Below are 24,858 nucleotides of genomic sequence, written 5' to 3'. Positions count from 1 at the left end.
TCTAACTAAGCACTAAGCTCCCATACAGCAAAAGCACACATCATCTGTTTCCTATCCTTCATTTACCATTTCACAGAGTCATACTGATTCATTTACATAACACAGGTTCCTAAGTTTGGTATTTTATCACAAATCAGTAGTATCAAATAGGTTTACTAATTGACTTACTCAACATCAAGAAGAGTGAACATAAGAAGTGCACGTCAACATAAAATCTAAGTCTTATTTCTGATATGACTGATGCTCCTGTTTACCTCCAGTAAAACCCAGAGGTTAGCAGGTCAGTGGTTCATCCAAGAAACAGCTAGTCCAGAAGTGGTTCAAATCTGTGTTACCCAGGACTAGACAAAACATGAAAATAATTCCGTATACAAGATATTCAAATTCCTCAATAAGTAACAATACCAACAACAACAGCAAGTCTTATAGTTAGCAATGTTTCAGCAAAATATGCCTTCCTACCAGGTTATGACACTTGACACATTTACTCGCTTGAAGACAAATTCCTGACCAACAGAAGAAGAAACTCTCTTCCTCCCTTCCACCATCTTCATACCTTTCATTATTTTACCTCCCACCTTAGCATTCACATCCAGGAACTCTCCTCTCTGAGATGCTCTGAAGTCTATCCAACAAACAACATTACCAACCAACAGATACAACTGCCAAATGGCTTCCAAGTTCAAGGTTTCCAACTAAAGCAACAAAACTTGGCAGATTCTCACCCAGTACACAACTATTCTGAACACAGAATGAAACACAGTAGACTACAGAAACTAAGGTAATCCTAATGCTCTGCTCAGATAGCAATCCCATTAATAACAGCAATTAACAAATTTTGCCTGTAAAATGACACAAGATGTTAAAAGTAGCGTTGTTAAAAAGGTGGGGGCAGACACCCAACACAGAAGTAGAAGTCATGTCTTACTGAACTTGAATTAGTTTGAGTGACTAAAACTACTTTAAATCCTCTTTTTTAATATATTAAGTTCTTGTTTAAAATGATTAACATACAAATTGTAGAAGCCACTTAGTTATAAAATTGAACTTAAGTCATGTTAACAAACATTTCTACTGTTCTACATTTAAACTGTAATTCAAGATTATAACCCATTTCATGGTATTTAATATGAAGAAAGATGATATTTCAATTCAAGATAAAGCAATCAATGTCAACTTATAACACAAATTTCAGTTTACAATTTTATCAGATTTTAGTAAACTAATGTGTTTGTTTCAGCTTATTTAACAGTTTTACTTGAGATCACTTAGGTGCAGGAGTCAACTACTCTATTGACAACACAAAGATTTGTGTATTTACAAGTTATTTTTTACTTCGGCTAGGGGAAAAAAAAAACAACAAACAACTCTAGAAAAAGAATTATTTCAGACTACTGCTATAAATAAAACAGAATGCGAAGCTCCACTTCATGTCCAGTTCTGGTTGCCCTTCTCAGCCTGCTCCACGCCACTGGAACACTAAGCCCCTGAAGCTAACTACTCTCCCCTAGGGAAGGTGCAAATTATAGTGGAACTTGTTCATTGTTCAGAATAGAAACAGTTGTGAGTATTGAATTAGTGTGAAAATTGCTTAAGGAAGTACAAGTAAGCCAGTTCTTAGCTCCCCACCCTCCCCATCTCCCCAAGAACAACAGTATTTTTCCAGTAAAAGACAGCATATGTCCTAAGCACAAATATTCTTCCAGCACTACCTAAAGCAGATGTGACAGTAGGTGAGTGTTCAGACAGCCTCGTTGTCCTGATTTCAGCTGGGATAGAGTTAAGTGCCTTCCTAGTAGCTGGTACAGCACTTACTGTGTGGTGCTTAGCTGCTGTCTGGGGTTAAACCACGACACTAGTCAACTTTACAGGTTCCAAAACAGTGGTTAAACTGTATGCTTAAGGAAATTTCTAGAACTGAAAGCACTGCATGAACAAAGACAGTCCCTGGCAAACAGACAAACATAAAATAACATTCAGGAAAAGAAAGACCAGAAACAGCGGTTCTGCTTTGCACTAACTAAAAGAATGTATCAAACCCAGCTAGCTGTCATCTTGATGTTACATCATATTATCTCTGAAACTATTCTCTGCTTTGTAAACTAAAACAGTACTTGCAAAGGTTACCAAAATAATACAAAAATCCAACGAGAGCTGCCTAGAGCCCTCATTGCGCTGCTGATATTTTAACAAATTATCACTGTTCTTTCTTAAAATACTACAAGAGATTGTCTTCAGAACAGGTCACAACAATTCATATCAGAAAATAGAAATTTTTCTAATTGAAGGAAGTATAGTACAATTACAAGGAAAAAGATTATGCAAGTGTCAATCTAATTAAATGTTCCTACCATTTTGAGCAGCACTGCATCAGCCCATTAATGTGAAAGTACAGATTTTATAACCTTTGTTAAATAAAAGGAAAGGTTCTTATAGTGGCCGACATCAATTATTTTAGAAGACTAAAATATTTTAAATGGCAGATAAGCACATGATATGATACTATTACTATGAATGAAGTAGACAGCAGACTTAAACTTTACTTTTACCCTTGAGAACAGAGAAAGCCTCATTTCCTTCACTGTCTGATTGCTTCCTCTGCTCTCCACGCCAAAACACAAGTTAATCACTGTACAATTTCATGGTCATGTAACAACTACATCCAGTAGTAAGCATACAAAAATTCAAGAATTATTATTATCAGCAGAAAAAGAGATTATAATAAAGGTAACTAACGATTTTCATGCTAGATAAATAATCTGTTAAAGACAGATGAACCAGAACACTGACTGATACATTCTTTTAAAGAGGAAAAAGTAATCCCTGCAAAACTAAAGATTAGCTAGAAAAGGAGAATGAATCCAAGCTTGAAAACAGGCTGCTTCCTTGTTTTGCTCTCCTTCTCTCCAAAACACACAACCAAAAACACAAAGGAGAGGATCCAAGAGCTGGAAAAGTTTATTATCTCACCATCACCATTCATTTTGGGAAGGAAGAGTAAGAGAGGTTGTAAGATGCTGTAACAGGGGAAGAGGACTGTAGAAAAGGACTACAGCTTCCAGAGTCTTCCTCTGTATTACCTGTGATGTAAACACAGAACTACTATGGAAAATAGATCAGATTATTCTACAGCACTGCAAGGATGATGTGTCCTAAAATGGAATTAATTGGGGTATATTTAGTATTCTTAAATAAAGTGCAGCAGAAATAACAAAATAAATCCCTCCTGAACTCTCACATTCACACACAGCTCCAGAAGAAGACCTTTTTATAGAACTCTATTACAGAATAAATGGAAATATATGTGGCTTTTGCACAGAGAAGATAGAGACGATCAAAGACATGCATTATTTCGCAGTTTTACTACGGTATGCATCAACCGTTTCACAAAGCAGGTAAAATGAGTCATGTACATTAGTTTCAACATAATTTTCCATTTCATCTACACTTGTACAGACCATCATCATTTCAAAGAAGTCTCTGAAAAGGTCTAAGACCTTTGTTATACAGGTATACTGGTTTTGGCTGGGATAGAGTTAATTTTCTTCATGGTAGCTGTGTTTTAGATTTGTGCTGAAAACAGTGTTGATAACACAGGGATGTTTTAGCTATTGCTGAACAGTACTCACACAGCATCAAAGACTTTTCTGCTCCTCACACTGCCTGGACAGTGAGCAGGCTGGGAGTGCACAAGAAGTTGGGAGGGGACACAGCCAGGACAGCTGACCCCAAGTGACCAAAGGCATATCCCATACCATATGATGTCGTGGTCAACAATAAAAACTTGGGGGGATGGAAGTTTGCCTGCTGTTGCCTGGGGACTGGCTGTTTCTTGGTTTTGTTTTTCTTTGTTGCCCCCCCCCCTTTTTTTTTTCTTATTAATCTGTCTTTACCTCAACCCAAAGTTTTCGCACTTTTACCCTTCCAATTCTCTCCTCGATACCAGCCAGTGAGTGGCTGTGTGGGTCTTAGCTGCTGGCTGGAGGAAAACCACCACAACAGGCATCCATAATTCCATTCTCACCTCTCCAACTTTAATTCACTATTTCAGCATGTCATTTGAACATTTTTCCTTACCCTCTTCAGACTGCTCATAGTTTCTAGTATGAAAAAAGCAAACTACTTTCCAGTTTTCTTTTTCCCCCTTTAACACCTTATAACCAGCTAATCTCATTTGTAACTATAAAGTCAACAAATCTCTCTGTAATGACAGCGGGTAACACCTAATCAGCAAGGTCAAAATGGGCCAAGTAGGTCACGCAGGTGCTGTGGGCAATACTGTCTTAACTGGTCTATAATGCTGATCAAACCGCAACTTAGAACTAATTCAGTGTTTACCCCGCTAATCTGATTCAAAGAATGATTTAAACCTTAACTACACTGAAGGGTATCTCTAATTGCCTTTTGAAATTTGTTTATGACTGGATTATTCCCTTGGATCCTATGCCAACATCCCCTACATCTGAAATAGACTCCTCTAGGTTATCTTTAGGTAGTATTTCCATCTGCTTACCTAAATATGAATATCATGCAACATATAAATATTCTACAGTTATACTTTGGCAGAAGTCAAGGATAACATTCTCATCAGGTAAGAGATAACTAAATGGTTACCTTCAGGAATGGTACAGAGCTACGTTCAACGCTTTCAGCTCAACGTCAAGTTGTATGTTAGATTACAGGGAAAAGAATTCTTATGGAACTTGCTACTTAGAAAGGGCAAACTATTTACCATAAAATGGAAAAATACAAGTTCATTACAAAGTATGATGCTGGGAAAAACCCATACACTTAAAAGCATTTAATACGTATCTCACAGTATATTTTTCCATTCTTGCATCAGAATTGTATTCAAAAACAAAAGTGTATTATGTTTCCACAATACTGTATTCCAAACAACTGCCACTGCCTGTGAGAGAAGCACACACACAGAGAGAGAAGCACAAGTCTCAATTCTACAAGGATCTGCACATCTAAAAACTAATATTCAGTGTAAACATCAGAATTAAAGTTTATTTACCTAAATGAAATTAAATCTATTGGAACAGAAAACATCCTGATTTTTCCTGGGGGAAAAAAAAAATTACCTTATAAAAATTACATCCAAAATGTATACGCCTGTTCCTCTGCTCACTGGGGGAGAGGCAGAAGCAGCTACTCTTCTACTTAGTAATGAAAATAATTGGATTTTCCAACTCTTCTTAATGCCAAAAATATATGCAGATTACTAAAAATCATAATGATATTACAACAACAAAAAAAGGGGTATTAAATATATAATGAATTTGGGACAGTAAGCAGTGGCATTTTAAAGAATTGTAACCATCCTGGGTAATCAGAAGGCAGAAACAGCCAAAGCAGCACAGGCTGAAATGCTCTAAGGAAACATGTCAATGTTTGGAGCTCACATTACTCTACACCATAGAAGACTACTGTGAGGAGGAAGCAATCTGAATTCAATTCTTTCAAGTCAAAGCAGGTGGATGAGATCCAAGGAACAAGCAGTGAAGAAGAATTTAAATTATATTGATATGTATATTTAAAAAAAAAGTTAAATCCTATTAGAACATTAAAGGCTTTGCTTGAATTGACTTGGCTTGCTTCCTTGCATCCAAGTATTCTAGTGACTGTCTCCAATATCATACAAAATATTGTGGCAACCAAGGGATTAAAAAATCCCAAATTTTTCACCATTAACTATACTGAAACAGTCCTTCTCCCTGTCAAGGTATATGGAAACCCTCAAAGACCTAGCAATCTAAAGGTACTTGTCAATTTAAAACTGTAAGATAAAGTTAGCTGTACTGTAAGTAATATAAAACTAGTAATTCAGTATTTATTTGAAGAAAACTTTAATTAAGTATATTCCCAACTGTGTAATAAGATTATTACATATATGGTGATAGTTTAATTTAAAAAAATTTACCAAGTTTGAACTCACAGTAGTAAAGCCATATAAAAGTGATGGGACTAAAAAAAACATCCCCAAAACAATCTCTCCCTCAAAGAGATAAAATTCCAAGCAGATCATGCTGAGTAAGTTTCACCCCAAAAGGGGTTATTAGAATATATTTCTAAATAAATATCCAAAACTTGTTTCTTTTCTTGATATCTGCTATCCGTTAGTTTCAAGTAGTGTCAAAAAGAAAAAGTCTCTTGCCTATTCAGCTAAAGTAAGGACGTATTAACGCCTGAAAGCTAATAACGGACTTCAGATAAAAACTAAAATAATTAGGTCTAAGGAGTACAAACAATAGAACTGGAGAAACACAGCCATTTTCAACTCGGGGTCCATTACATTCACTCCAATGATAATCCAGAGATGTTCCTAACATCTAAACCCCTTACAGGTCTTCCGCAAAGCTGAGGATTTGCTAAGAGACAAACAGTGTCAAGCACACAACACTGCGTAGAAATTTTCTCCACGCTTCCAGCTGACCACTCTTCTTGCTCTCACAGAGCCTCTGCCTCTCTACTTCTAAACTCTGAACTACTCCAGTTTCAGTATATTTTCTTGTGCTGAAGATGTATGGAGAACAATAACTAGCAAACTCAGATTACAGTATTTCCCTCTCCCACTTCTTTTTTAACTGCAGCAGTATAATTAACTTTCAGTAACTTTTAACACATCTATCTGCAACGTTAATCTGTATCAGTGTATGTAAGTAGCAAACACAAAAAAAGAAAGCTTTATAAAAAGCCTCACTGGGATTGCAAATTACCATAGAATAATTAAACAGTTTAGTACAATACTGTTATTCCCCTAGATTATCAAATCAGGTTGACTTGCCTAAAACTTGTAATAGTGTATGCAAATTCATTATAGGAAAGTAGCACTGAAATGATCAGTATTTTAGGTAGCCTGCAGAAGAAACCACTCACTATGAAAGCTGAAATTGTTCCTTCAATGGAATTCCCAAGATGCATATCATAGCACTGCATCTTCCTGTAAAACCTATAAACACCTTTCTCCATGTGTGGCGGGTTGACCCCGGCTGAATGCCAGGTGCCCACCAAAGCCGCTCTATCACTCCCCCCGCCTCAGCTGGACAGGGGAGAGAAAATATAACAAAGGGTTCGTGGGTCGAGATAAGGACAGGGAGAGATCACTCACCAATTACCGTCACGGGCAAAACAGACTCAACTTGGGGAAAATTAACTCAATTTATTACCAATCAACCAGAGTAGGGTAATGAGAAATAAAACCAAATCTCAGAACACCTTCCCTCTACCCCTCCCTTCTTCCCAGGCATAACTTCATTCCTGGATTCCCTACCTACCTCCCCCACCACAGCGGTGCAGGGGGACGGGGAATGGGGTTTACAGTCAGTTCATCACACGTTATCTCTGTCGCTTCATCCTCCTCAGGGGCAGGACTCATCACACTCTTCCTCTGCTCCAGCATGGGGTCCCTCCCATGGGAGACAGTCCTCCATGAACTTCTCCAACGTGGGTCCTTCCCATGGGCTGCAGTTCTTCACGAACTGCTCCAGCGTGGGTCCCTTCCATGGGCTGCAGTCCTTCAGGAGCACACTGCTCCAGCATGAGTCCCCCACGCGGTCACAAGTCCTGCCAGAAAACCTGCTCCAGCGTGGGCTCCTCTCTCCACAGATCCGCAGGTCCTGCCAGGAACCTGCTCCAGTGCGGGCTTCCCACGGAGTCACAGCCTCCTTTGGGCACCCACCTGCTCCAGCATGGGGTCCTCCACAGGCTGCAGGTGGATATCTGCTCTACCGTGGACCTCCATGGGCTGCAGGGGGACAGCCTGCCTCACCATGGTCTTCACCACGGGCTGCAGGGGAATCTCTGCTCCGGCGCCTTGAGCATCTCCTCCCCCTCCTTCTTCACTGACCTTGGTGTCTGCTGGGTTGTTTCTCTTACATGTTCTCACTCCTCTCTCCGGCTGCCGTTTCTGTCTGTCCCGGCAACTTTTCTTCCTTCTTAAATATGTTATCACAGAGGCGCTACCACTATCACTGATTGGCTCGGCCTTGGCCGGCGGTGGGTCCGTCTTAGAGCCGGTTGGCATTGGCTCTGTCAGACACAGGGGAAGCTTCCAGCAGCTTCTCACAGAAGCCACCCCTGTAACCCACCCCGCTACCAAAAACCTTGCCACACAAAGCCAATACACCATGATACCTTCTAGCATGCAGAGATCTCTCCTCTCTTCCCTCAAATCCTCCTGAACAGAGTGACTCGAAGATGGACAAAAAATCCTATTTGTGGGAGTCCAAGAAGAGGCTGATAGCAGCATTGAGCTTTCAGGGGTGCAGTTTTTATTCTTTATTTTAATTCAGGAAGCTAACCCAAAGAGAAATGGGATTGGAAGAAATAGAGATGCAAGTGCAAGCACATACAGTATCAAAGCGTGAATTTCACCTGTGTACATTCTCCCCATTGTAGAATACCATAAGTGTTTATTTCCCCTCAAAATTCCTGAGCCCAGACTTTAGTATAGACCCTCACTTATAGTTTATTTACACATCTCTTCTTACTTATGACTGCTGTTATTTACTGGGGTCAATTAACCTTTCATTCTACTTAGTTTCCTCTACCTGCAAGACTACAGCTCACACACCTGTGGCACATGGATGGAAAAGACCAAAGCTCCATGCAGATTTAAGAAAGTCACTGCTGTGGTCTTCACGCAGCATTTATATAATAGCAAATAATTCTTGTACAGACAAACAAAACAACCTTAAGAGTATATTTGAACACTTCCACTTACTTTCCATTCCAATGTATTATGCTGCTGCAACTTTGTGTTTACAGGTACTGAAGGAGTAAATAAGGAAGCACAGATTAATCATACTATTTAAGAAGAAGCGTTCCAAACAAACAGCAGTTATATTTTGAGTCTGACAGCTCTTGATGAAATTCTGTGCAGATCCTCCTTGTTGTGCTCCACAAAATCCCCAAACCCTCTCATCAACTAAGTCATATCTCATTAGCTTAGAAAAGCATGGAGTAGTAACCTTTGAAGTGTGTAGAGAAATACTTATGTGTATATACACACAAAGTAAAAAAACAAAAGCCATGAATCCAAACTTTGTACAGGTAAGGTGCTTCAATTTTAGATGACACTAATCCTTCTGAAGAGAGCACTAATATAAATAAGGAACATTATGTGTTGCTACTTCCCATGCCATATTTTCTGATATGTTAAAGGTTTGCAGCGAATCCCATTGAAGTGTTTCTCTTTTATATCTGCAATTCAAAAGACAGTATGTCTGATAGTCCTTATTGGGTGTTTTATCTGTGAAGCAACCTTCTCATTTATTCTTGTTTTTAGACAGTCATTCATACAGAGCTACAGCTTCTCCCCACCCCTGCTCACAATATAATATCATTCCGGAATATGCAACTCTGGTGTAAATTCAGAAACTTGAATGCACAACCTGCCTCCACTCAGCCAACCTTACTACTTGCTCCTTCAGCTCATTAGGTGTGACATTTTCAAACAGAGAATCACTAGCAAATCTGCTCTAATGGCCTCATTCTGCTTAAAATTAATTAAGAATCATTCAATCCAATGGGGTTTTATAACTAGATTTTCTGTAATAATCTTTCTACTTGCTAAACCAAGTTGAGACTACTATGAAGTTGCTTCACTGACTACTTGGGAAGAAGAGGAGGGGTGACACACATATAGGTCACACATTGCCAAGGATAACTGAATTGTAGTCATTATTAGTAGCATTTACATTCCAACATGTGGCTGAAAAGCTCATTTTCTGCAGCAGTAAATACCTCTGCTTCCCCTCAATATTATATGGGTCTCCATCCTTTATTAAACCTACAGCAAACTCCCAGCAGTATCCACACTTTTTCTTCACCCCCTAAAGAAACTTCTCATACTTGGACAACAATCAAATAATGGAAATAGACTTTTTATTTACACCTTTAAATACAGTTAGAAGAAGAGGCTAGCCATGTAAATTTATTTTAATAAAGCAGGGCATACCTTTCAAATACCTTGTTCCAGCCTTTTTTGATACCTCCTCCCACTACCCCCATATATCAGTTTCACGCTCAGAACTGACAGCACAAGTTGCTGAAAAGGTGCATTAACATACAAGCAATTCAGTTGCTTACCAAATATGTAGTCACCTAACCAGATTATAGAAAGGATCTTGCTTAGAGCTACAGATTTCCAATATGCTTTAATCTAATCCAACTGAGGGTGACAACCAAAAAAGGTGGTTCCTCCTATTCCATGTGTCTCTTCGTGCTTATTTGCACACTCCAGGCAACAAAGCACCATGAAGCTGCTCGCTCGCTCCTCCCCCTGCCCTGGTGGGATGAGGAGGAGAAAATATAAAGAAAGGCTCATGGGTCAAGACAGGGACAGGGAGGGATCACCCACCAGTTATGGTCACAGGAAAAAAACAGACTCAACTTGGGGAAAAACCAAAATCAATTTAATTTACTACCAATCAAATAAAAAACAAGGAAGTAAAACCAAATCTTAAAAACACCTTCCCCCACCCCTTCCTCCTTCCCGGCTCAACTCCACTGCCGGTTTTCTCTACCTCCTCCCCCCGGTAGCAGCACAGGGGGACAGGGAAGGGAGGTTGGGGTCAGTGCATCACATGTTGTCTCTGCCACTCCTTCCTCCCCAGGGGGAGGACTCCTCACTCTTCCCCTGCTCCAGCATGGGGTCCCTCCTATGGGAGACAGTCCTCCATCAACTTCTCCAACATGAGTCCTTCCCACGGGCTGCAGTTCTTCATGAACTGCTCCAGGGTGGGTCCTTTCTGCAGGACATAGTCCTTCAGTCACAGAATGCTCTGGCGCAGGCTTTCCCATGGAGTCACGGCCATCTTCGGGGACATCCCCTTGCTCTGGCGTGGGCTCCTCCCCGGGCTGCAGGTGCGCATCTGCTCCCCCACTCACCTCCGTGGGCTGCGGGGGCCAGCCTGCCGTCTCACCATGAGCTACAGGGGCATCACCTCCTCCCCCTCCTTCCTCACTGACCTTGGTGTCACATTCTCTCACATTCCAATCTCCTCCCCTGCTGTAGGTTTCCCCTTCTTAAATACGTTATCCCAGAGGCGCTATCAGCGACTTGGGTCGGCCTTGGCCAGAGGCAGGTCTGACTTGGAGCCGGGGAAGCTTCTAGCAGCTTCTCACAGAAGCCACCCCTGCAGCCCCTCCCCCACCATCAAAACCCCGCCACAAAACCCCAAACCAACTCTTTAAACAATCACTGCCAAAGCACAAAGTTTGAACAGCTCAATAATTTTAGTTTTCATTGGGTCAGTGAGTGATTTCAACTCACTGTAGAGCTGCATGATCACGAGTTGCCACACCTCTTGTGTATCACGTTTCAGGAAGGAAGAGCTGGAACAGAACTGCCCATTGCAGTGGATGCCCACAGATGCACTGGAATAAATATACTGCAAAACCATATGAAGTTTACCCACTATGTTTCATCAGCATTAGTATTTTTTGTAATGAAGTAAGTTTTGCAAGGACAAATGTTTCTTCATCAGGTCAGGGTGGGGAAGCCTGCAGCTGTATATTCCTCTTCATAGTCACAATGCGTATAGTGTTTTCTGACCCTTCTTTCTCATCTCTTATGTTAAAATTCTTCTGAGTTGTGTAAATCCTGATTCTCAGGCTGCAACCCCAGCATATAAACACAGCAACAGCTATCCAAACAAAGAGGCAGGTAGCACAACGTTTTGAAAACAGCATAAACTAACTTCAGGTATTTTTATTACTTTTTTGTATTTTTTGCTGCTTAAAGAAAGTAATCAGCATATATATCCTATGCAGACAGATGAGTCAACTACTACTCGGAACAAAGACAGACTACTCAATAAGAAAAACTTGGAACGTTGTTCAATGTGTTAAACAGCACAAACCTTTCTGCTACTTAATATCCCTTTCGTCCTGACTGCATTATCTATCTATATTACACCACTACAACTTTCTGTTGCATGCATGCTATAAAATTGCAGAGGTATCTTACCAGCTGAAAAGTAACAAAGTAACACTGGATTAAGAAAGTATATGTTGACATTTTAAAGATTTTTTTTAAAAATGTGGATCAGTGGTTTTACCATGTGGCTAAGAGTAGGATGGGGAAGAAAACAAATGCTTTAGCCAGTATTACTGCTACTGCTGGCAAAATATGCAGTGTTAATTATAACAGACTGGAATCACAGAAAGAATGGAAAATTAAATTCAACATGGAAACATGAAAATGTGTGTTGAGAGAGGTCATTTATTTCTTTACTAAAGAATATTACAGGACAAAACTCTGCAAAGAAACAACCAAATTGAGACAGACCCCCTAGAAGAGTTTGATCAAAGGATATGCCACAATTATTCAGGTCAGAATAACTGTCATTTACAGAAAAAGCAATTTTACCGAGTGCAATGGTATACAGTATACAGATGAGTATACAAAAAAGTTCTTACAAACTGTCTCATGAAAATACTAACATGCTGGACTAAGAAAAGCATTGCAAATCTTTGGAGACCAAAAAAAAAAAAAAGCGCAACTTCTCTGCCTCAGTAATTGATTTTTCAAATATTCTTGCCAAGAATCATAACTGCCGTCTAAGTAACCCATAACAAGGTAAAAGAAACTAATTACCAATTATAAATTCCATAAAATAGGGATTATAATTGGCATAATTCTTATAGAAGTAAGACTTTATATTTACATCCGCTCCATCATTGCAACCCAACATTACAAAGCACTCTGAGTGTAAAGTTCCTGGAAGTACCTGTAACTCCACTAGAAAGAGTTAGGAATGTACTCATTGAATTAAGTTTCAAATTTAAGGGAGAGGGGAAGGTAAGCCTTGAAGGATGATAGAATTTAATGGCTTGAAATAACATGGAACTCCTCCGGTTTCTCTAGAATAGTTCATGCAAGATAACCAGACTTCCGCCCCCTCCCTCTATTGTTTACCTGATTCAACTGATGGGATACATCAGTTTCTCAGCATATTCATCAAACAGTGAAAAATCAGGACAGACAGAAATTCTCGGTAGGATGTTATTTAGGGGAGACTCATTACATCCAGTCCTTCTCTCTATCAATTTTCTCAAATGTTCACTAGTTCATTTAAGTGAGTATTTGCTTCAGTCAGAATTGTAGCTTGTACTGCATTTAAGAGCAGGACTGCAGACACTCTCTGAGCATGGTGGGTTTACGCTTCATCAAAGCCACAAGGAAACCAGTAGCTCTGTTGTTTAAGATTGTGAAACGTGTTTGCCTAGTTCCAGACAGGATGAATCATCAATAACTCCTTATTTGCCACAGCAGTTTGGTATGTTGTCCTCTGAAATGTAAAGAAGTCAAAAGCAACCTCAGTTCTCCTGCTGCAACCTTTAAGATATTAACTTGGATCTAGGTCTATATTTTTCCCTCTGAGCACTGAATATAACATAGCTATTTCACTTCATAGTAGAAAGCAGAAATTTAAGACTATATATCTCAATTTTTTTAATATACATACACATATGTGCATACACACACAGTATCTCCATATATAATGTGATTTTTACTCTCTAGATCTAATCTGTAACTTGAAGAGGAAGTTTTAACCCAGCAGAACATAGGAAACACCACAAGCATTTAACTAATAGGATAGGTCATGACTGAAACTGCAGTCAGAATACTAATACATTTCCAGCCTCTACCACTGTTTCAGACATCCTGATAAACTTTTTATGAAAAGTACTCCTACCTACTCAAAAACAACATAGAGTCTTCTTTTTTTATTTTGAAAATTTAGAATTGAAACTCGTGAATATAGGTGAATAAAAAATTGATTATGTATGATATTTCTGGGGAAAACTAACAGATATGAAAGAAGCATACAATCATTTCTTACAAAGAAGGCCAACTTGTGTTAATGCACATTGTGCCTTTTCATGTCAAGTTGGGCTTCCCCCCCCAGCCCTTAACAGAGTACATTAGTTTCCCTCATTTTTAAGATCAGAAACTCAAGCACATCCCTCATACTTGGCTTGGAAAAGCGTGAGTTTCTGCCAAAACACAAGGATGACAGAAGCAGAAACAAATTTTGCAGACACAAAACTCGAAATAGGGAAAGCATTTTCAACCAAATCATTTCCATCTGTCTGAAAAAGCATATCTGAAATTAAATATGTCCAGAACAAATTCCTGTGATTTGTAACTCTTCTGAAGGGACACAATGAGCTTCTTTCTGAAGATCACCTTTAAGTCTGACCTTTAAGTTTAAAGCAGGCAAACAAGAGCAGCCCAACTCAAAAAAACCCAAAGACCTGATAGTAAGAAATTATCTCACCCCTCTGCAATATAATTGCTGGATTCTTCCACCATATCCATCCCTGGAAGAGAGAAAGTTCTGCACAGTCTGATATGCCACTGCCTATTTATTACCTTTGGTAATATCTAAACAGTGAACAGGCTGCCCAGAGAAGTGGTAGGGTCTGCTCTGTTGGAACTACTCTCACTACTGCTTGACAGGGCTCTCAATCTAATCTAAGGCCTGGCTTTCAACATATGATCTCCATAGGTCCTGTTCAATCTAGACTTCTCTGTGACTTGCCTCCATACATTTCCAAAATACTTCTGTTACACAAGAACATCTCTTCAGCATCCACTTGCAGTCAAACAATGTGATAAATAAAAGGCTTAACAGAAACAAGTCTCTTAAGTATTTGAGTAACTCTTAAAATATAATTAACATTTTAAATTGTTTGCATTGACAACTGAAAAAGCATCCCAAACATCTGCATTCAAGGTAGGATTCAGTTTGATATATATGATGTTTCCACATGCGTGTTTTCATGCATGCTATCTGTCTGACCTCTTTTAAGAGCAAGTTGTCAATGCAATCAACAGCTGAGGAGTCTGTGCAGCGGACCAGCCAGGAGGTGTGCTTCAGGACTTGCCCAAGCATTCTCCAAAGCCAGCAGAGAGCTGATCAATATAATCATCAAGATATTTGATAAATATGAAAGCCCCTAACCTTAGGCATCTTATTCTTTAACTGAGTCCTGTTTCAAGGGTTTACGCTGCCATGACAGAATCAACAACCTAGTAACAGAAGAACAAGTGACAGATAACATGAATTTAAGTCACAAAGCCAGTTTCTCAATTTTTCCTCAGCACCCATACTCTCCTATTTTCACAACAGTATTACAGTTGTAAATATAAAGCGCTGTATTTACATAAATTGTGACAGAAACTCAAAGAAAAAAATACCATATTTTCACTTAGGTACTTGGGTTATTTATGAATCAAATTTTTAAGGCCTAACCAAATATAAATCGGAAAATCAAGCTGCAGCTTATTTTGCAGCAGTTGAGTTCTCCCTATGTTATACAAGCATTCTGTTCTTCCTACTTCAGATACAACACAGCTTTTTACACCTACATGCAAAGTTTAATTCCAGAATTAGTGTATCTTCAGTTCATGATGCCATTCCCATAACACCAGTTATTTTCATCATCATTTCACGTCATAAGACAGGGATTTGTATGCAGTAGCTCCAGTCCATTTAGTTAAGAAAACAAATTTCTTTTTCCTTTGTAGTTAAACATGCATTTTAATACATAAAATAAAATAATTAAAAACAGAAGGTAATTTAGCATAAACATTTTTGAACTTTTGCACAACCCAGCTCAAAAGCTATTTCACCACAGACTGCAGACATAATGGAACTAAATGAAAGTAAATTTCAAACGAGGAATGAAGCCAACTAATAAAGCTTGACAGACAATGAATGTTTCACGAAATACATAAGCAGATCAGTGTCCAAAGATGCAAAAAAGACGAAGGATCCCTATCCCTGATTTTTAAATAAAGTTCATGTAAACTTTGAGAACTGGGGAACAAACCCAGAAATCAAACCTAAAACCACCAGACTGTATTGGACAAAAAGATAGAATGGCAATTTTTTCTTAAACCCTTGATATCTAGCCTGTATTTTGCTTCCACGAGTGGCCAACAGCATATGCTTAAGTAAATGTAGACTATAAAAGCAGGGCAAGAATCCTGCAATAGTCCCCTCCTACCAGCATCTAACCATCTGTGGCTCTTCCTGCAGGTTTGACAACCCTTGCTGAATTTTCATTTCATCACTTTTTAAACCATTTAAACTTTTGGGATCAGTGTAATACAAGCTGCAGGAAATAATATTTTTTTGCTTTACTTTAAATAAGATGAGTTCTTTCCAGGATCTCTGGAACTGCATTGCGAGAAATTACAATCAATTATTCTCTCTTCATGTCTATGCTACTTACAATCTTACACACTTCCTTTACATCCATCTTCCTAATTTTTTTTCCCCTCCAGGGAGTAAGAGGCATAGTCTGCTTGATCTGTTCTGGAAGACATTCCTACTTTCAATCATCATTGTTGACTTCCAATGCATCATTTCTAAGTCCACTGTCTCTTTGGGAGGCAGTGGACAGCAGAACTACACATGGAATAAATGGTATCTTTATAAAGTGTTGTAACAGCTTCATTTTTTTCTCTATTGTTTTCATATTTGTCTTTTTGACAAGGGAATCAATATTTTGATGGAATCGTTCACAGTAACTCAAATTCCTCCCTCCTCCAATGGATAAAAGTCTTACTTAGAGCCCATGTTTGTGCATGCACAATTTAGACCAGTTTCCTCCTCCACTCATATGGATTAGTTTGCATTTATCAACACTCAACTGCTGCCATTTTATCAACAACTAAGTCAGTATAGCACAACTGCCAGCTTTAACAGGTTGTTTTCACTCTTTTAAATATTTTCTTTTGTAAACCTTTGTCACTTCACCATTCACCCCAAAACACCATGAACCTCTCCAGAACTGAACTACCTCTTGGTTGGAAAAGCAGAACATCTACTCCTTGACAGCTCAGTACCTTCAAGCACCTTGAGTGAGCAACCTGTTTGAGGTTTACTCTAAAATTGGATTACCTTACACTTATCCACACACTCATCGACTCTGCCTTACAGATTTGTGATGGTAAGTTTTCTGCCTGCAAAGTCTGCACCGATTCTTTCTCACCACAGTACAGGCAACCATTCTGTTCTCTACCAGCTTTATTCTTTGCTACAGTTCATACTTGCCAGGCTGAAGTTCTCAGGATTTCTCCATCCCTTATACCCTTGGCACTTCTTTTGGTTTTGTTTTTTTAAAAAAAAAAAAAAAAAACAACAAACAAACCAAAGACTGACACTACTGACATTTAGTTCCTCCCATTCCTTTGTTAGCAATCAATGAAATATTAACATTACAAGCTCTATTAAACAATTCAGCAATTTCAGATTAGAGGCCCTTTAAAAACTCCTAATCCCAATGAGTTAATAGGAACTTTGGTTTAAACTTCAAATTGGGGATTTTTTTCTGACTCATTCCTTGTAATTCCACTATAGGAAACTTCCTCCGCTTCCGTGTACAACAAGGCAAATAATGTATTTTGGCCTTCTTCAGTATCTTTACATTCCCCAAATGGTTCTGTGATTATCATTTACAAGCCATACAGATATGGGTGTGTTTTCTTCTTTGCCATTTGTTCATACCAACTTTATCACAAGCTTTTCATCAGCTTTTCTCGATAGCTGATATACACTTACTCTGTTAACAAAACACGTGACAAAGAAACACCATGTTAGCTCTAAGCATTTTGCTCCCTTCGAAGTGTCCTCAAACCTGTACCACTCTTTTTGAAATAAAAAAAAAAAAATACGTGTTTTAGTGAGTCTTCTTCATGACTACTATGAAGCTGAATTTGAGCATGCAATGATGAAAATGCTCACTATGACAAACCAGCTCTTCAGTTGCTACATCTTAAACCAATTCCTGGGTAGTGCTCAAGGACTCAAGAGCTGCTCAATACATCTTAATTGAATGTTACCTGTCAATGCAGTTGATTTATTTACCTAACATGACTAAGCTTTCTGTAAAGTACAGCAAAATTAAACATTCATACCTACATAATGAATGCTATGGAATTAAGACTTTTCCACAGATTATCCCTCCTCATTCCTGGCCTGTTAAGACAGCATACTCATTTTAAAACCACTGATACTTCAGGTGACCATTTTTAAAGACTTCCGGCATTCACACATAAACAAGCATACATTTGTTTTTGACATAGTTACCTATTGATGAAACTATTTCTTGAGACTTCTCTGTTATTTTCTACTATGTTCTACTTGCTCATTTGCTTGGTTGGTGACAACTGAAGACTGAAATAAATGTTTTACTAATGCTTTGTATTTATTCTGGCAAGGACAGGCTGCTGCTGCAGGACAAGACTCTCATTATGTTTCTCAGTCTTGTTTCTGGATCATTTGGCAGCAAGAACAAAAGCTGCATGTCCACTTTTCACACAGCTTACCTCTTCAGTAATACTTTGTCATGTAATGTGATCCTTCAAACATTCTTATTTTTTTCTTAAAAAATTTTTTCTTTTCCAGGAATAAGCGCACATGCATAGCAATGACGATGCATCCTTATTCTATACTTTTTAAAGTATAATCAGCTACTAGAAACTACTATTACATACACTGAGGTCACTCAAGTTTCACAGTTTACTCAAGGTAAGAAAAGCAATTACACCTCTGCTGTCCCTGTAATGAACACAAGCATACAATATATTAAATAGGTGTGATATACATACAGAACAGACTCATGGAATAAAATAAATCCTGGCATATAATGATGATTATTCTAAGCCAGGCACGTGAGCATATTTATCTCAAATTAGGTGTTTATTTTGACTGCTAGAAATTTTTTTTTTTTTTAATAAAATCCAGAGTTAAAACTGATCAGACTATGTATGTAGTAACTCTTCCCACATCCTGCAAAAAAGGAACCTTCGTGCTTTTTGATCATCCTGATGACACGGGCAATCATTTGCTATAAAATTTTCAATGACTACAAGAAGGTTTCATATACGTTTTTGTCAAGCAATCAGTACTGTGAATTGTCAAAGACTAGATACAACCGAGGACAATAAGCTCTTGTGCAGTGTGAAGTTCTAAGAACAGCTAGAATCAAATTAAAAGATCCCTCTGTAATATGGGGAAATATACGTTTTATTTTTAACCTCCATCCTTGCTGTAGATATCTGACTGCAATTATTTTTTGTCCTTTTCGAAATGGGTAGTTTAAAAGGTAATTTAGAAGTTGGAAATTACTAAGCTTTATTTCAGACAGAAATACAAGATCCTTCTAAGTTCATGATACCTTGAGAAATGGCAAAATACCCCAACCATATTCCCACTAAGTAGCCTGCTCACTACAGTAACTTCAAAAGCAATCTGCAAGTAGGGATGAAAAAACAAGAAGCAAAACACATGATAGTGCAAGACTCTTGTCCATTCAAGCCCTAAAACTTTAAAGGTCACATGTAAGTCTATTCATGAATTATACTACTGGTAACCTTCTAATTAAAAAAAAGCATTATGCTTTTGCCGTAGCTCTGAATCATAAGAAAATCATCCTCTTTTCCAGATGCAAGAAGATAGCCAGGAGACTACAATTTAATGATTGTCTATAAAATTCATGAAGCTACATTTGACAGAGAAAAAAAAAAAAAAGGGGGTAACAAAAAAGTATGGACTTAAGTTTACTTTTATGTCTATGGTATGCCCCCCCCAAAAGGTTATAACCATATCAACTTTGTAATTTTCACTCAAACAAAAATCTGTATTTGTAATAGAAAGCTCAAACTTTACATCAGAAGTCCTGAAGTGAGATCTTTCAAATGAAGCTTTCAAATTGATCACACTGTTATTGAAGTCCCAATTTCTTCATTAAATTCTGATATAGGAAGCAGCTCAGACTAGGATGTTTGAATGAACAGAAGTAGTAAGAATACGAGTATTAGAGTACTCTGAAAGCTCCAGTGTGGCCACCTTCAGTACAGCACATATGCATTAAATTATTAATACAATGAAACCTTTATTTTCTATGGCCTATCTTTTATTTACATCCAAAAAAAGTATTTTTGAAAGTTTGGACTGCTTAAATTAAGACAACTACTCATATGACAACTACTCTTTCTTTTCTCAGAGGCTGATCAGAAGGCAAGTGGAAGACTACTTAAAAAGGTCACCACTACACAATATTGTTAACTCCACCCATGTTGCACAGTACTACAAGGAAGTGGTTCCTTTACCATTGGTTACCAAAGCTGTGAAGAACAAGACAATTAAGGTATTCAGTTCAGTATTTTCTGGATCCACTGGCTCCATAGTTCATAATAAACTACTATGAAAAAGTGTACTTGCATTGACCACACAAATGGTTTATATATATATATACAACCGTTACTTAATAGTAATTACTTAACTTCCCACTGCACTGAGATTGTGCCCCTCCTACTCGTTCTTTAAGAGCATTTGAGGACACATGATTAAATAAATGCTGTTATAAACTACAACAGCCAAAGAACTTTCAAAATCACCTTCTCTGTTATAAAAGATGGTCTTTCTAACTACTTGTTGTTATCAAAATAATGTAAGTTTCTTCATATTTCAGAAGCCAGCACATAACTCTGTGGCTATTTCTAGGCAATCTATTTGTGATCAAATGCAAACATCTTCCACCACCAGCCAGTGCTCATCAGGCATCTATTAGACTACATCTAATCTGTGCTATTCAAGGCTTTATTATTATTAATTTTATTTAAGTCATTGGTATATAAAACTATTTTGGCCATTTCTACCTCTACGGAGGTAGAACACATTTGCATAAGAGTTATGAATCATTAGTGCATGTACCGCCACAGGTACAAGCTGCATACGAAAATAAACCTCTAAAGTTACACATATCCTTTGAAGTTTTATAGATATTGGCAATAGATAGTAAAAGAATCTCTAACTTTGTTTTAAAAAGTCCTCAAAATTACACTTTATTGTTCTTTAAAAAAAGAAATTTAAAACCCTTCCTTTCCTTGTGAGAGTATTTCACCCTGACCCAGCCCTCCCTCTGGTCCAGTTTCAGAGAGCAGCTTTGGGCAGGGGCAAAGCGAGATTTTTGGTTTGGAGGGAGATGTTGGGGATGTTATTAAAGTGAACTCCTACACAGAAGCATAAAAGAAACAATCACCCAAAGGGTAGAGGTAGGAAATGTCTTGGTGCCACGCCACCTCCCTCAAGTTCATCATTGAAAGGCCTGGAGAGCAACCAAGCAGACAGACAGCAGCTTCTGCTTTCATGTGAAAAGGAGGCGATCAAGGAAAGAATGGTCTATGTGCTGCTTTTCCTTCAATGTAAAAAGACTGTTAATAATTTGAATGCAGAATATTGTTTCAAGCTTTACAATACAACATAAGACTCAGGGATGGAGGTCCAACTTAGCTCCTCTTCTCTTCCATTCTGCATCTAAGACACAAACCTAAAGCTCCTCCAAACATTGCTAACCATCACAGTCTATTTTCCCCACAGTGTTAGATACAATTTTAAAGAAGAAAACTATTTCTCTTTACCGCAAAATTTTTAAGCATTCAAGATCTATTTATATACATAATTATGCACACATAATCACACAAAATAAAGTGTCATGTCTTGAATCACAAGTGGAAAACATCTAAGTGTCTCGTTTCACTGCAGGTGAAGAAAATTTTAATCATACTTCTCAGGCACTTAGGCAGTCTTTATCTAGCTTTCAAACTTCCATGCAAACGCAGCTGTCCTATTCTAGCAATTTTACTTACAGCAGTTATAAAGCTCTGTTTCCATTTCAGGATAATGAAAATAGAGGTTAATTTATTCCTATCTGCTTTCCCATACACTGCACAAGATCCAGTACAGCATTCTTGCAGACGTCACAGTCCATTAACCAAATGAAGCGAACCAAGTTAAAACTGCATTTTCCAGCTTTCCTGAGTTGCAGAAAAAATAACGTGATTTTATGCCAGCTGCTGCACTCAGTCCATAGTACCACCCAGACCTTTATACACACTGTTATAACCTGCAAGGTTGCTTACCAGGCATGCACAGGTGTCTTAGTTTTAACCACAACAGAATCACACCTTTGCAAAAAAATCTTAATTTGAAAGGGCATTCCCATTAGTTTATGCTTATTATCTGCATTAAAAGTACACTGTTTTGTGCATGTATATCTGTGTTAGTTTGTAGCACAGTTTTAAATTAAAATATGATGGGAAGCTACCAAAGAAATCAAACCAGTGCCACACTGCTTATATTTAATTTACAGATCTGAAACTTTGTAAATGTACCTCATACTATTCAACTAGACAGCTGAGTCCTGTACTATAAAATACTATTTAACACCTCTAGTAAACCCCAACATTTTTATCTCAAATTGAAAGTCTAAAAATATCTTCTCCCCAGTTTCTTTCAAACTGCAAAGCTGCACATTGCCATGTTGAAGCATATTGGTCATTCAAACATTCCTGACAACTAACTGCAATGCACATTGATGCTCAGGAGTCCCACATCTATGTCAAGTAAAAACACAAGGCAGTAAAACACCTCTGTATCCAGCATTGACTAAAATCTCCTGACATGAAATATTCACAAACTTAATTATACTTTTATTTCTAAATGAAAAGAAGGAATAACATTACAAGACCTGTCAAGATTATTAGAACAGCAAGTGCTGAAGACAGTAAGTGCAGAATTTGTATTATTAATGGATCACCTTTTTTAAACCTATCTCTCTCTGTGTTTAAGAGCACACAGAAAAAAGGGCTTGAACAAACCCATTTATCTCAAGGGTGGGTATTTTCTGTTACCTTAAAAATATCTTAATTTTTTTTCTGATGCACTGGACAGCAGACATTACCCATTTTACCCATTTGAACAAAAACAAGTATTAAATAGCATAACATCAATAACCATATAATCTTGTACCACATTAGCATCCACGACATACAGATTACCAGAAATGGGGGGGGGGGGGGGAAGGGGGGGGGGGGAACAAGAGAAGTAAACCATTCTGAACTGAAATCAACAATTAAAAAAAAAAAAAAAGAGCCCACAGCAATCACACCCTAGATGTCTTAACAGAAGACTCTCTTAGTTTTGGTAAAATTTAGTTAAGCTGTTAGAGTGTGTATACAATTCTAAAATAAAAAGCTGGGATAAAAGACCAAAAAAAAAAACCACTCAAGCATGACAAAACCAGAACCTGAGCCAGTGAAACAGGCAGCCATGTGAGTTTATCAAAGTAGGCAGGGGCTACTGTCCACTTTTGTCAGGTATAAAACTGGGTTTGTCTTTTTATTTTAAAATCTACCAGAGATGCTACTGAAAAATTTTACTTTGTTCAAGCTCAAAAAAAAAAAAAAAAAAAAAAAAAAAAAAAAAAAAAAAAAAAAAATCACAGGAGGAAAAAAAAGATTAAAACAAGTGAGCAGAAAGATATTTGGGGAATTTAATCAAACGTTGCAACCAAATACATAACTGCTTTGGGATCCTTCACTAGCATGAGTACATTTGATCACAGCTTACAGAAAAGCTACAAGTAGCCCCTTCAGAGAACAAACGCCATCAGAATGCAGCAATGATCACTCAGTTCAGCAAGTTTTGGCAATTTATCATTCCTGAAGAGGCAAAAAAATCAGTCAGCAGGTGACCAAGGTGGAGGAAGTGAAATTCCCTCTCAAAATGAAAGCTCCATTTGTCATTTTTGCGTTTCACACACACACAGACAGCACTTCCACAACACACTAAGTGGTACAATGTTTAAAAGTACAAGCCTAGTTTCACTTACAACTCCCATAAAATCAAGTGTGACTTTTTTATTAAAGAGAAAGGAATTTCTAAAATAGAATCATCCTTTTTGCAGTTTAAAAGGAAGCATCCAGTGTGACTGCCTTTTACAAACTCCTGAAAAGCAGAGCCAGACTAAGACATCTCTGAAACAATTTTTGCTTGAATTAAAACACGTTTTTGGAAAAGAATGAGTGATACAAAGATTTGCAACATCAGAGAATAAGACCAGCCCACTGTTTTCCTACCTGTGTCTAAACAGAAGCAACAGACTTACTCTTGATTCTTGCACTATTTTTTTTTTCATTCTCTAACTCTTATGGCTCTTCAAGCATGTCTCACTGATAATAAAACCCAAGCACTGCTGAAACCAGGGGTAACACTACTCTAAAAGTTGTATCAGGTACAGAGTTTGTATAACCTCCACATTCCCTACCCAAGCTTCAAAGCTGCTCTTGACTACAGCATCATACTAAGAGCTCAGATTCCTCAAGACTTCAAGTTCTTTTAAGAGTTCCTGCTTCCCAACTAAAACCTTGTCATCTACTAATAAGTCCACACTGAAAACCAAAATGCAACACTTCAAATTAAAGAAAAACAACAAACAAAATCAAACCCAGAAACCCCCAAAGAAACCCAAGCAAAAGATCCAACACCAAGAAGAATACCTAAAAGCTAAGACCACGGATATAATAGAAAGAAGTAACATGAAAAATAGAAAAAAAAAAAAAAAAGAAAAAAAACCACACTACCCCCACCCCCCAAATTTGTCAATATTTATCAATTCACATGAAATTTTATCAATCCTTTTCCTATCAGTTTGGCAGTTTTTACTTCTAATTGTGTAAAATTAAGAACTGAAGAACACAGGAGTTAAAGAAGACTAAAATGTGGGCAAAATGCCTTATTATCTATCCCAAAAGCTTAAACTGGTAGAGGACTTGCTTTTTTTTTTTTTTTTTTTTTTTTTAAATCTTTCTCAAATCCTTGCTGACTGGCATTTTTGTTCTCACTCACATCATGCATCAGCTACTCCACTAGCTTGCCTGGGATCGACATTAGGCCAATATACTAGTAATTACCTAGGTCATGCTATTCATCCTTGTAACAATGTTGGCACAGTAGCAGATGTCTTCCAGTCCTTTGGAATTTTCTC

General features: G+C 37.9%; 1 protein-coding gene across 1 annotated transcript in view; it reads right to left on the bottom strand.

Moving 5' to 3' along the window:
* Positions 1-24,858, bottom strand: part of ARFGEF1 (ADP ribosylation factor guanine nucleotide exchange factor 1) — a 102,162-nt gene that overhangs the window by 70,077 nt on the left and 7,227 nt on the right. The window lies entirely within an intron of this gene.

The sequence above is a fragment of the Aquila chrysaetos genome, chromosome 4 (assembly GCF_900496995.4).
Source record: "Aquila chrysaetos chrysaetos chromosome 4, bAquChr1.4, whole genome shotgun sequence".
NCBI lineage: Eukaryota > Metazoa > Chordata > Aves > Accipitriformes > Accipitridae > Aquila > Aquila chrysaetos.
This window is presented reverse-complemented; position numbering and strand designations above follow the sequence as displayed.